The following is a 14,227-nucleotide window of genomic DNA, read 5'->3' as shown; positions in this document are numbered from 1 at the left end:
TTATTTTTTTCAAATAGTAACTACTTTTTTCTACTGTTATTTGTTAAAGAAATAATGTTTTTTTTTACCGTTTATGTAGGTAAATAAATTTAAATTTGATCGCGAACACAATAATAATAAATGTAATATAATAATAATAATAATAGGAGCTACCTACTCAACCGGCTTCAACAAACATCGAACCCGATTTTAAAGAATATTTTTTTTTCAACACAGTGATCATACATACCGTTTTATTGTTTCAAATGATTAGAGTAAGTCGATAATGATTGAGTTTTGCACAAATCCGCCATGATGATGACCGAAATAAAAGTGCACGAACATGTGGATTATGTGCTCACGTGTTTGTCCGCCAACAATTTTAGCAAGTGCTATTATATAACTCCGTTATTATTATATTATGTTATTATACGTATAACGTAGCCACCGGAACCTCAAATAGTGACTCGCGGAGGAGACACGTGATATGACTTTGAAACGTTCGGAAAACGTCTGCGAAGTAATCCGATACAGATATAATAATAATAAATATAGCCATGACGAAAACGGTAGACAAAAGAAATCGAATAGATCGTATACCATAATAAATCCATCATCACGCGTGTAAAATAAATAATAGGTATAAATATATATATTTTCTCTAGTGTAATAATATTTTTGCCACGAATTGCATAGGTAGTTTCACAGTGAGTATTATTCGGATTATTCGTCGTCGTCGATAAGCGTGTTGTTCTCATACATTGCTAACTTTTATCAGTAACATAAGATTTTTCAACGGGACGGGGACGTTAGGCATATTAAATGCAAAATAAGGCACAGTAACAAAGCATATTTTTTTTTATTATTATAAATCATCATAGTAATATAATATTAAATAACTGTACACTCGATACAACATTTATATAAACGATTGGTAATAGTAGGTATACTGATATATTTTACATAAAGCCCTTCACCTCTCCGGTACGCCACTGAATTTAAATAATTATATCTATATACTGAAATAATATCCAAGAAAATCTACACTTCAGAACGTAATATTGTTATACTTTATTATGTCCGAAGAAAAAAATATCCACAGTAATTAATAGTATCCCAAGGAAAAACATTTCGTTGAGTAAATATCTATATAAAGTGTTATAGTAACAATATATATCCGTATAATATCTTGTTCATACAACCTTTACTTGTAGAAAACAAAGTTTGGCTTGTTATCTTTACATTTTCCAATAGAGAAGTGTCAAAATAATAGAGTTAATAATACGAGTACGGTACTCAGAGTATCTAGCCAGGTTAATGCAACTGAAATTCTCCTGCGATGGATATTATATGAAAATGTAATTATTATTATATGATTATTGTAAATATTTTTAAACCAACCTACGAGTTTTGTATTTCATGTTAAGGCATTAAAAATAAATATGTATAATAAAGAGTTTTTGAGCAGCGCTAGTTTAAAATAACGTATAAATACCACTCGTATCTACCGAAATACGTCTTTTTTTATACAAAAAAGTATACATTAAACACATTAGGTACCGGAGTCGATTATGAAAATTAATCGATGAGAAAAAGTTGATTTGATATACATTTTTTACATCGCTTAGCCTTACGAAGACTGAAGTCATATTACGATAAATTTAATGACGTATGGTTTAACCAAATTTTACTTTTGCTGTGATGTCAGTTAATCGGAGTTGTGCGAAAACCCCATCTTACAAAAGTATTATTATACTGTTATAATTTATTATTATATTATTCAACGTAACACAAGTACGACGAATTAATACAATATATTTTGAAAACGATATATTTTAAGCTGTAAGTAATATTTACGTACCTACGTATTTACCTATTTTTTCTTCCACGGATACGTTTTGACAGCGCATTATATTTTCTCGTTTGATATATATTATCATGTTATAATATTATTACGTCTCGTTCTGTGGAAATTATTTCTCGGATATTTATTCCGGCGCACACGCTCGCCTCCGACCCGTCGGCCATATTTTGGGGGCGAATACCAATGCTCACACATATTATACGCGAGTACATCACTATGTATTACATCATACGGAAAGTCACGTCGAATCAAATTTACCGCGTACCGTCGTCGACGTTGTGCGTAACGTATTTTATATTACTGTTGCCGCGAAGTTTGATACAAATAACAATATAATATATTATTATTATCCCGCCACTGCGCGCGCACCCGTAATAACATCGTATTTTATAAACAGAAGATACGCGTTATACGTCCTATCGCGTGACGTTGCCGTGTCGTTATTATAATATTCCAATCACATATTTTATAATATTATCTTGTCTGCTGCAGTTTCCGATGCCGTCTCCGCAGTGCGGCACGTGATACGATCGAATCCGACAAGTTGCAGCCCTTGGCCGTAAACCCATACCACGGTATTATTATAGATAGTAATAATAACGACGCGTGTACACGGTTTCTTGGCACGAGTGGTGTGTGGACGCGGCGGGGAGAGGAGTGCGCGTCGCGGAGAGTGAGACGGAGCGCGACGACTCGCGAATTACCGCGAACTCGACCACCGCAGCTGCTGCTAGGAAGAATTATTATATAGTACGCCGAACGAATAAAACCCAAGACGAGAATAATAATATAAAAACGCGTAAAATCGCGTGATAAACGTATTGGTATTGGCGGAAAAGATTGTCATCTACCGACGGGTTAGTCGATAGAATACGATATTATTACACGGGCTAAAACTGACCCGCACCGAAATAACGCTGTTTGCTGTTATTATACAGTGAGATGTATACGTATGCCGCAGCCGTGCACGCCGATATTACGAAATAATATTATGCAATCATGTGGTTATAATAAGTTGATGAATTCACCTCTATTAGACTCAAAACGGCAAGATTCGTACAATAATACACAGAAAAAAAATCATCGTCTATTCTATTATGTAGGTACCTATATATTACGCATTTATATTACAATAATTAATAAGTCAATAACCATTAATTATTGTATCTATTACGTAGCATACGTCCTACTATATCTCGGTACGACGCAAAGTGTGGTATACGAATAAAGCGGTCTTGTTTTACGTCTATGATGTTGTCTCTTCAATTACGAATGTATAAAACACTCCCATATCGATTAAAGGGGAGTCCTTTGAAAATTAATTGAATAAATAAAATAAAATATTCATGCGTTGAATTAACGTGCTTATGCGGTAATTTGCTCAGTATTGGAATTCAGCAAAGGGGCGATTTTGGCGTTTTCGGGCAACATAAAGCATACCTATGAAGAGATGACGATGATAAATCGACCGAAGACGGAAAATCTAATCAAACCTGGATGAATTTTATTTGATAATTTAATTTGACACCTATAGGTAAATACGATATTTTATTTTTATTTTTAATTAAAGACAATTTCACATGGTGGCTTAAATCTCAATTAACATTTTTTAAGTAAACAAGGATTTATTTTTTGTTTATCGACTCGTTCGGTCAATGTAAGCGGTGACCACTGTATTATGACTGTCGAAGCACTTGCGGCGCGGCGACGTTCGATCGTGATTCGCGCGCGTCTCGGATCGGCTGCAAAATATATTTTATTATTATTATTATTATTATTGTGTTATCGTGCACGCACACCGTGTAAACGCATATGTAATGGGTAAACAAAAAAACACACAAAAATTATGCCGAACAAACACCGCGAACTATGCTGGGCACGTACACATACGGTGGGCGACCTCCTCGAGCGTGTAAGGACGTATATCGACAGCGCTCGCGATGCTGTGTGTACCCACACTTATCGAACGTCTCGTTCTTTCACCGCCTCCGCCGCGCCGAGCCCGTTCTTATTTATTTACCCCAACGTGTTTGTCGTTCGATGCCGCGACTTTGTCTCGGGATTTTGATTGAATACTTTTAAGGTTTTTTTTTTTGTTTTTTATCAAACCCGCGTACAACACACAATATACGCACTACAAACGTCCAATTCCCGGGCGTGTGTTGTTTTTGGCAAATAGCTTTTGAAATAAACTCGTTAAAAATTCACGTTCAACTCTCTATATCACGTGCGGTATCAAAACTTTTTCTTCGTTTAAACTGTCGACTTTCGGAGGGCAAATATTCTGTATAAAGATAAAAACCAGCGCACAACCTTTATAGTTGTTTATTTTTTATCATTATTAATATTTCATTTCTTCGTCTAAAATTAATTACTGTAAATAATACGCTTAGATACTGTAAATATTGAATAATAATCAGATTATTTTTAGTTTCCTACGTCTGTTTTTTCGACGTAACAATAATATTCGTGATGAAAGAACAAATATATATATACATATTATATCTCCTCTCGCTGGTAATACGATTCGATACCCAATATTACACTGCGATTTAACATCATATTACGACTATTTCATCCTTTACTTTTTTATGGATAACTAATGCGGGTAATTATTGTTGTAGGGTCGGGAGATTATAATATTATTAATGAATACTGCAAAAATTTCAAAATATTTAATGAACAATTATAATATTGTTTTTCGATAAATATGATTTTTCCTTTTAGCTTATCATAAGTGAGCAAATAAAATATAGTACAATTATGATACTTTGAATGAATGGCTTTTTTTTATTATTTTATTTCCTATTATCTAGTGGCTGAATTATAAAATAAAATTATTAACAAGTATTAAGGTATTACGTATTATCATGTTTTGAACGTTGTTTTCAAATTATTTTTTAATTTGACTAAATTTTAAGTGAGATTTTCTCCAAAAAAATGTAAATTATTACAGATCGCTGTTCAATAAAATATATTATTGAATTGTGAGTACTCAATTTATTAGGTATCTATGAATCTGTAAGTAGTTAAAAGAAGAAAATATCTCATTTTTAGGTAAATATTAAATTGGTTTATACTATTAAAAACAAGTAAAATGTTTTTGTCCGTTGTAATGTTTATAAACAAGTATTGTTCAATGTTAAAATTACAAAAGTATATTTTAAAACAGTGTTTATTATAATTAAAGAATCAAATATTTCTTTGACCTAAATTACTCAAATAGTACAATAGTCAGGTTGATATAACAAATAATATCGAGAATTCATGAGTAAAAATACCTGTCATAAACAGATTGTGTTTTCCTGAAACTAATATTTTTGCATTAAATACATAACTCAACATAAGTGAAGAACTATAATTTATAAGTATGCGATTTCATGTCAATACCTATACACTTATCATGGAGTAAATTTTTTGTATACCTGGCGAACATGGGATGATCAAATTTATGAAACTAAACATTGAACTAAAATATGTTAGTCAGACTGTTCAAATAAACGTAAACCATTAATATCGTTCTTCAAATAATTATAATTATAGAAAATTATATTTTATGTCAATTATCTTAAGTTTCTATGTGACTTATAGCAATTGCATAGCCGTGTTGAAAGAACCTAGCTCATCACGAAATTTTAAGAAAATTTAAAAATTAAGTGTTTTGTGAACGTGCTGTGTATAACGTACTTATAATAATACGTTTGCAAATATATATTTATATGAAAGTTGTTATAAAAGTCTAAAATAATTATATGAAGTACGTAACAATGGTTTATAATACAAATTAAATTTTCAACCCTTTCACAAAAATAGTTTATCCCTAACTACATTTCTGTCTTGTGAGTGTATAACTTATAATATGTACATTCAATTAATTTAAACTATGACTTTTTACGTTTTAAATTATTAGGTATACCTACTTAGATGTTGAGATAACAAAAAATTGGAAACAGCACAAGAATTTTTGGTGCTATATAATATTGATAAAAGATATTATGAGAAAATGTAACGACTGTGTTTCTATAAATAATGTAATAATTTTTGTTTTTTTTTAATCATACTACACATAATCACACGCAGTGGACACATGTGAGATGTTATAATACTTACTTACCAATGAATAGAGTTTAAGAAAAACTATGAACATTAAGTTGTTAAAAATACACCAAAATTATTGATATAGATAAATCTGAAAAATAAATATGAAAAGCAATGCATAACTTCAATACGTTTTTAAATATTGTGAAAAATAAATAAAACTATATTTTTTTTCAATATTTAATTTTACTTGATGTACTTATTGTCTTTCAAGTGATTCTCTATTGGCATTTAAATTTTTTATAAGTATACAATATATATTTCATGTTAAAGAATAGAATATTTTGTTTATAAAAAAGTACCTTATCAGCTATATTACGTCACATGCAATATTTTTTATTTTAATAGTAGACACGTATTATTTCAAAAAATGATAGTTTTTTTTTTTATATATGAAAAAATATATATGAATTTAATTCCAATATTATATTATATTTATACAATCATTATTTTGATTCATCTTTATAACAATGATAATATGTTTATTGTTTCATCAATTTAACACCTTTTGATTTCCAATAGCAATCCATATCTTTTGTATAATAATGTATCAAACTTACTGATATGTATGACTGAGCATTATCTGTATAATACATAAACAAATACATTATAGTTAGTAAGGTTTAAAGTTTAAACGCAGACACCAATATTTAAAAAAAAAAAATAATTAAAAATTCTAAGAGACAAATGCAACGAAAATATATTTTATCTTTGCAATATTGTACAATGAAGTTATATACAACACAAAAAATATTAAGTTTTCAAAGATATAATAACGACATTTTTCGTATTTTATTTTTTATTAAGTTTTAATAAAAATTCATAACTAAATTGTGATGAACAGACATTTTTTTCATATTATTTTCAAATAATGAATACTTTATATATTCATTCTGAATTTAACACATCGTTAAAAATCAAAATTCACCTAACAAAAATAAAAAAGACATGAAATCGTATAAAAAAAAAATCTAAAAGAAAATAAATGTTGAAAATACACTTTATACACAAAAACAAACAACAATTATCAATTATATTATTTATAACATCTAGAAATATTCTAATTTGAATTGAAAATAATATTATTATTAATTTTATACAACAAATTGATTAATTTAGTTCATTAATATACATTTCATAAAACTGTTCTTCCACGATTCATAACTAAAACTTATTAAATTATTTTAAAACATAGTTTTATAATATTACTTATTAGTGATCAACCAATTCACTCCGTGAATGCAATCACACGCTATATAAGTAATAAATTATCTTCATTAGTGTTCAAGCGTATTAAAAGGTTATCATATCTAATAATCAATCAATGGCCTTTTTAAAATAGAAGACTCTGTATTGTTTTGTCTATCAACGTATATTATATATTAAAACTTGATAATTATTATTTTGATAAAAGGTTATTTTATGAGAGAATGCCACTGTTTGGCTACCAAAACTAATGTATCACTAATACGCCAACATGTATAGAAAACTATGCTTGTAATTTTTCTGTTTTTTTGTGAAAAATTTATTAAGTTAGGAAGAATATTAATCAAATATCATAAATCAATATATACCTTAAAACCTGAAAATGTAATACTTATTTCATATACTAGGTATGTAATTTATAATTTCATAAATTAACAACTAAATATAAATATTCTGAATATTAGGGTTATATATAATTTATATTTTGTACTATTTTAAAACGAATTCACTATCGTTTTAATGTTACAAAAAAAAAACATAAAAGTTTCTAACATCTCACCTCAAAATAGGATATCATATACGTATTAATTTCTATGAGTAATACATTTTTAAAATCTTAATATAATCATAGTTTAGTTTTAAGAATGCAAAGAATAATCTTGAAAAATACTTCGTATATATATATATGTATAAATAATATATATGTATTATGTATATATAAATATATCGAACCTTCTTTTTGAACAATATTTAATTAATCATTGGTTTCGATACTACAAGAAGGATGTAAAACATTATACATATATTTCACTGAAGTAATACAAGCATGATTAAATAATATTTTAAAATTATTTTCTGAATTTTGTTTGCAATGAATTAAAATTGTATCTACGAGGTAACGCGTTGAAACGTTGTTTTTAAAAAAAATATTGTTAGAAAACGAATTCACATTTTTAAAAACACTGAGCACTCGGTATATAATGTATTTTCAGGTTTATATTTTATTTAAGAGTAGGAATAGTTGAATAAATCTGTAACAGAAATTTTATTCCATTAGCTTTTTAACAAACACTCTATACTTTTTTGAATATCAAGAAAAAAAAATCTTTACTGAAATCCATAAAACTTTCTATAACATTCTAAGTTATATAACTCTGACTTAACATAGTCTTATGTCATTGAATTTCAAATCATTTTTATTTATATGTATATGATAATAAACATTGTAAGTAATAAGTATTAGAATATCCAACACTATTACAATATCATGTATACAATGTATAGATTTTTATTAATACAAATTAAAATTGCAAAAATATGTGAAATAAGTGAAATCCTTAAACCTACAATATTTTGTGTTATTTATTCTTTTAAGTATAAAATTATTACACTTTATTATGTTTTCTGATCAACTAAACAGTCAGTAATGTGACCGTATGAAACGATTTGTTAACGTATTGAAATTCTCAGTATCAATCATAACATACGGTAATGTAATGACAAATTACTTACCGGAAATCTTGATTAATAATTCCGGTTACCTCAAAAAAAAAAAAATACACAGCATGGTTATCATAACCCCGGGAACACATTATGTTAATTTTGGATCTAAATAATTAATTATATATTTTTTTCATGGGGTTATAGTACCTTAGTATAACTTTACAAGTTGAATGACGTGATAATTTGAGCCGTATTAGCACATAAAATTATATTATATACAAGTTTTTTAAATGAACGTTGATTTGTAAATACTAATTAAAACATATAAATCGTATTCAAGTAGTCATAATTATTTATGTTAACAGCCTTTATATGTTATTTAGTTGAAACACAAATTAATTCTATGATCTAAGAATAAGCTACCATACGTCTAAACGGATGATTACGATTATTTCTCATACAAATATCGTAATGGATTAGAATATCAAGTAGTTTAAAAATATATTACTCTAATAAATGATTACAGAATGAAAGCCACTAACATAATATAGTATACTGGAGCCAAAAAATACTGAAATACGTATATTAAATATGATATAAATCGACGTTTTATTAAATTATTATTATTTTTAATTAAAAAAAAAAAGTATAACAGTATTACTGTGTACTGTGCAAATTTAATGTCATTATATTCTAAGGATTCTGATACTTACTTAAAAATTATAATACGAATTATACCTGTATTTTATAATATTTATTGTTATTTTTCAATTTTAATTTGTTTGTTGATATTATAATTATAACGACTTATAAGTATGTATTTAATAATTATACTGAGGAACAAGAAAGTAACTTAATTAAAAGCCATATTCCTTATTTTAGTAAATAAAACAAAAAACTTACACTAAAGTATTCAGTATTATATTATGATGCGATTTAATATTACTCTAAATGACTAACTTACATTTATTTTACACAAATTTGAAATCATGATTAAACTCAAATAAGACAATTAAGTGATGTTGACATAAATCTAAAAGAGGACCAATATAAGCCTTTTATAAGTAGTTATTATATAAATAAATAATCAATTCTTAATACTTAATCTATATTAATTTTTTTTTTTGAGAGTCACTTTATTTTATTATTTTATACATTAGGTATATATTTAGAGATTGAAAAACAACCATTTTATGAACATGTTAAGTTTTGGTTTATATTCATAATTTATTATTAACAAATTAAATTTCAACATCATTATTTTATTCTATATTCATAGAAAACTATATCATTTCGGTATCATTTCGTACTTTAAATATTGTATTACCGATGTACATTTTCACATATACTCTCATTCTCATATAAATAACAATACATTATTATTTTTTTAATTTTGAAATTTCTTGTTTCTTATAATTTAATAACAAATTGTTTCACTTATATTATGGTGTATATAATACATTATAACTATTCATGTATGTCTAATATTTCAGACAATACGTCATACGTTCCAATCGCATATTTTGCCATATCGTTTTAAAAAACTAAAGTCTAATCAGTATCAATATTTTTAATTGTAAGTTAATACACAGGTTAATACATTTGATCAACAGGTGATAGAATATATTTAGACTATATTATTATATTATGATAAATATATAAATATTAGCACACATAGGTAATTATGTATGTATAATATGAATAAAACAATTAATTTAAGGATAATTTTTACAAAATAAACGATAATAACTATGGTACCTATAGTAACGAAGTGCGAAATAGAAAGATGAAAAAAATAAGAATACATGGTGTTCTATGTATGTATTATGGGGATCCAAAAGACCCAATGAGGTGGAACGTATGTTTTTGTATAATCAAAATATATCTGTAGGTTATACTTTTAAATTTCTCAAGTGTATATATATTATATATGTTTTTATTATTTTTGTTAGTGTTTATATTAATAAAATACTCGTATCATATATTTTAGTTAAAAACATATTACATTATTACTCAATATAAATTAACAATAATCACTGGTTTTCGATATTCCCACAAATAAAACTGTTGTGTAATTTAAAGTGAACGTATGTCTATTATTATTTAAAGTGTACAAATAATAATGTTCTATGATTATTTTATTTCATAACATACATATCAAAGAGTTTACATAAAAAATGAAACAATTACTTTTAAAATTAGATTACTCAACAAACAATCTACAACATAATAACCAGTCTGTGAAATATAATTTAATTGGCCAATTAAATGGGAATAAGGCACAAATCGATAATGAAAAAATAGATAGTCATATCCGATATTCCTTGCCCACTGAAAAAATAATAGTAATAGTAAGTCAAATTATGTTTTTATATTATATTTTGTACGAGTTCAGATTCCTAGCAATTCATATGATTCAAGTGATTTATATTTTATTCTTCTTCAATTATCATGACCTCGTCGTTATTTATGATTTCAAATAGCGAAGCTCTAGGAACAATTCTTTTATTTCACTAGACTTCTAAAGTACGGCATTTTTCTTAGCGTTCAAATAATTGACGGAAATACTACAATATTGTCCTGGCACTTAAACTTGAGATAGTGTATGTGTACTTTTAAGTTTTCTACATCAAGTCCAAATAATATAATATTGAGAGCAATTTGTGGTCTGTATATTTAAGTAAGATGTTTCTTAGGGCATTTCAGTATAACTGCAGTCACGATGAACAAATTATATTATATTAATATTAATACTTTTTTTTTAAAACGAATTAATTTACATTTCTTTTTTGACAAAACACTGTATTAGTTTTTTTTGGTATAATTCGTTAATAAGTTAACAAAAAAAAAATCAGAAGTGTAAAAATTAAAAAATAAGTGAAATGATTAAAACGTGCTTCCTAAATATATACATTTATTTATTAATGTATTATTAAAAAATATATATTTTATAAATAAATACTTAATATTTAAAATAATATAATTGAGTTTTATCCTTTATTCATATTCTTCAAATTCATAAAATTGTATGTTATGTTGTGTTTTGTAAACATTAACTTTTTAGTCTGATCATTTATTATTCTATTGTATTATAAAAAATTCTGTTATTCTAAAAAAAAATTGTTTAGACATAGAGTACATTGTACATAGTACTACATACTACGTATTACATTATCTTTTTCAATAAAAATGAATAAATTCCAATCGATAATAAATCATATTATCACTACAAAAATTACAAACAATTTAATATTAACAGGAACATTATTAGTTATTACGTTATTGATAATTAATGGTACACATGAATATAATATGGAATACAGGTAATGTAATGAACATTAAATATTGATTATTATTCATTAAATATTCAAAAACAAATTTATGCGAGTGTAACTTGAATTTTTCATAGTATGAATCAGTAAAATATAATGATATTTAAACATTTTTTTTTCAGTGACCTCAACAATAGGATTCTTTAATTGCATTTTACCGCTAACACTAATTAAAAATAAATGAATAACTATTAAGCGTACCTATTTCACGAAATTTTAATTACGGTAAGTTTATGAATTAGGTACAAGAAAAATGTAATTATATATAACTGTACGAGTAAAATACATTATATTACAATGGACATACATATTATAAACTAAAATGTCTAATTTACTAATTTTTGTTTTAATATAGAGCAAAATAAATGAGATATTATTGGATTAACATCAACAATAATTGTTTTAAAATTATATTAGAGGTCCTTTTAATTAAATTAGATATCTCGATAACAGTAAATATTTTTCTATCTTATTTCACCATTAAACGAAAACAACGTGTTTACAAAGTCTACAAAAACACCCTTTGTATACAGTCAAAGTATACATTTTCGTCGTGACAAGTGATATGAAAGTAGACCTTATGGTGGATTTACGTAGTCGTAGTGAAAAAGGTGTCGGTTTTATTGTACACTTTTTTGAAATAAACTACCTACATGGTGTTTGACAGCTAAAGACAGATGTCTAAAACCTGAAATCTGGTGATATTTGTAAGTTCATGGCAATCGCTCATCTGTTAATCGCGTGTAAAATATAAATGCCTACCTACTAAAATATCACTTTTACGACATTTTTTTATTTTATATTTTCAGGAAGACAATTAAATGAAAATATGTAAGTGAAAAAAAAATAATCTAAAGAATTGTAAATGAAAAATGTCTTTATATCTACTATAATTTTATCATCGGTGGCGTTGAGATAAGAATATATTATAATATTCTAAGTAATAAATAAATATATATATATCAGAAATGAATATTAAATTATCAAGCAGAAGATTTTTAATTTGTTTATCTAGCCCAAATGTCTCGGGAAAACCTTATAAAATCGATAAAATAATTAATGGTCTATGTACTTCACATACATTTATAGATTTAGTATTCGTATATGAGCGTAACACAATACAAAATATAAGACTAATTTGTTCGGGAAGTTGCCCATTGCTCGAACTGTAGACCATGGTGATAATTCCATCAAAACGCACTTGATCGTGTAAATATGCTGCGTTCGTAATTTGAATACTATTATATGTACCTAGTCAGCAAACAAATGAAGGAATACTTCCGATGCACGTTATATGTATAGTGAGTAAACGAAAACATCACTCGTAAAACAGTCACTAATGTTATTTTCCGGTCTTTGCTTTACACTCCCAAAACTCATTAAATGAATTTTCCTTTCACACAACAGTTTTAATATTAAAAAAGGTTCCCACACGAGTTACGATTAAAAGCTATATTTGTTTTATTTTAAATCACCTTCGGGACATTAAAATGTAAAATATCTTATAAAGTCACTCAGCTCAATGAACATTCGGTTATGGATGGATGCAATAAATCAAACCATTAAGTTATAGATGTTCACAAGTTTACGAGTACCTACATAATTTTTCAAAACAAACGTTGAAAGAAGATAGTTTTCATATTATTTTTTAAACAATAAATCTTAATAATGGAAATAGAAAAATGAATTTATTTGATTTAATTAATTCAAAGAACAATTCAGTTGAAGCATAAACAATAAATTTTAAAACATATTTTGGAATTACTTTTCAACTATATTATTTTCACACACGAAATATGTGGACGGTGCGTATCATGATGTTTTAAAGGTAATAAGTCACTTAAGTGCTGTAGTTATTAAAAGTTTCAAAATGTTATTTTGTACAATAGTAAGGTAGCTCATAATTTGACACTTTATAAGAACAATAATTTTAAAATAAAATTATTGAAGTAATGAAACGTTCATCTTGTTTCCTGAAAAGTAGTAGTTTTTTTACTTAGTTTTTTTACTTATTCCCTTTTACCAACGCATCGTCCAATGTATTTCACTAAAAAAAAAAAAAAATAATTATCAATACTTAATTTAATCTAACCTACATACTACCTATAAAGTATAACTCAAACGTTTATCAAACCGGTAATTATTATTTATTAGTACGTAACCTTGGGAATAAAGTTCATATATTTAAAGTGATAGATGTACTATAACTTTTCAGAATAATTTTAGTAACTGTAGTTAATAAACTGTTACAAATTTAAAATATCTAGAACTACAGTAATATTAATGATAACTAATAATATTATAA

At 26.4% G+C, this 14,227-nt stretch overlaps 1 protein-coding gene across 7 annotated transcripts in view; it reads right to left on the bottom strand.

Moving 5' to 3' along the window:
• The window catches only part of LOC114129527 (adenylate cyclase type 5), a 178,608-nt gene that overhangs the window by 90,646 nt on the left and 73,735 nt on the right, over positions 1 to 14,227 (bottom strand). The window contains exon 1 of one of the 7 annotated variants that reach the window (XM_050199945.1): positions 1,841 to 1,858. The exons of the other annotated variants lie outside the window; for them this stretch is intronic. The gene's annotated coding sequence lies outside the window, so the exon portion shown is untranslated. Of the gene's footprint in view, positions 1 to 1,840; positions 1,859 to 14,227 lie in introns of those variants that run through there. 7 annotated transcript variants of the gene reach the window in all.

The sequence above is a fragment of the Aphis gossypii genome, chromosome 2, assembly GCF_020184175.1.
Source record: "Aphis gossypii isolate Hap1 chromosome 2, ASM2018417v2, whole genome shotgun sequence".
In the NCBI taxonomy this organism is placed as follows: Eukaryota; Metazoa; Arthropoda; class Insecta; order Hemiptera; family Aphididae; genus Aphis; species Aphis gossypii.
Note: the sequence above shows the minus strand (reverse complement) of the source record. Positions and strands in the feature narration are given on the sequence as shown.